At 52.7% G+C, this 1,249-nt stretch overlaps 1 protein-coding gene across 1 annotated transcript in view; it reads left to right on the forward strand.

Moving 5' to 3' along the window:
• Nucleotides 1-725: 725 nt before the first annotated feature.
• Nucleotides 726-1,249, forward strand: part of LOC109923849 (beta-enolase) — a 9,541-nt gene continuing 9,017 nt past the window's right edge. The window contains exon 1 of the mRNA XM_020523886.2: nucleotides 726-806. The gene's annotated coding sequence lies outside the window, so the exon portion shown is untranslated. The remainder of the gene's footprint in view (nucleotides 807-1,249) is intronic.

The raw sequence follows: 1,249 nt of genomic DNA on the forward strand, positions 1-1,249 counted from the left end.
GGGGCTGAAAGGGTGAGAGAGCAGGAGAGGTAGAAGGGGCTGAAGGGTGGAGAGAGCAGGAGAGGTAGAGGAGTGAGGTAGAAGGGCTGAGAGGAGGGAAAGTGTGGACTCTGAGCCCCCTGTTTTTTAGCTGATGTTACAAACGTTCAGATAAGATATATGAGCAGATCACTCGGCCCATCGTGCCTGTTCCGCCTTTAACCTCTACATTTCAGCATATCCCTGATAATCTTTCATTGTTGTCTTAAAATATTTGAAGATTTTTATATCCACTGTCTTTTGAGGAAGGAAAATTCCAAAGATTCACATCCCTCTGAGAGAAATAATATCAGAGATAGTCAGAACTGCAGATGCTGGAGTATCTGAGATAACAAGGTGTAGAGCTGGATGAACACAGCAGGCCAAGCAGCATCAGAGGAGCAGGAAGGCTGACGTTTCGGGTCTGGACCCTTCTTCAGAAATGGGTTAGAATAATATGTTCCCTCATCTCTGTCTTAAATAGGCACCTCCTTATTTTTAAACAATGTTATTAAGGTGTAACTGGCTGGGTGGGGGGATTGAAAAGCAGTGGGGCTAGGAAGAGTGTTACCGTTTCCGCCCTACCCCAAGGCTGCTCCTTTCCTTACTGCGCTCCTGACAGAGACAGGAAAATGCAGACGGTCCCTGGGAGCGGGAGGGGGCGGGGCCCAGGGAAGGGGGTGGGGCTGATGCTATAAAAGGCGGAACAGGAAGTGGGGGCGCGGCAGAGAGAGCGGAGCCTGAGCAAGAGGCAGAGGGACCGGCAGGGACAGTCTGTGAGCGAGCAGGTAGGGGGGGCTCATCCCCACCCCCCACCCCCGCTCCCCCCACCCCCACCCCCACCCCCGCTCCCCCCACTTCCCTTCCCATCCCACCCCTTACCCCACTTCCCTTACCATCCCACCCCCTACCCCACTCCCTTCCCTTCTTCCTCTGCACTCTTCCCCCATTCTCCATCTCTGTCCTCACCCTCCCTTGTCCCCAGGGACACCAGCATGTTTCTCTCGCTGTGTGGGAGGCGGTGGTATTGATCAGTGAGGTGTGAGGGGTATGTTTTATTCCTCTTGGCCTTTTTCCCATGTGGGCACAGCTCTCGCAGAATGAATCAGGGAACAGATTTTTCTCTAACAAAGGAAAATTAGCTGTCACAGATCACAGACTGAATCTTCAGAATTGTGACTTAAACCTCCACTGATTTGATGGGAGCATTGGGGGGGCTGCTGTGCAAGGG

Source organism: Rhincodon typus, chromosome 45 (genome assembly GCF_021869965.1).
Source record: "Rhincodon typus isolate 14 chromosome 45, sRhiTyp1.1, whole genome shotgun sequence".
In the NCBI taxonomy this organism is placed as follows: Eukaryota; Metazoa; Chordata; class Chondrichthyes; order Orectolobiformes; family Rhincodontidae; genus Rhincodon; species Rhincodon typus.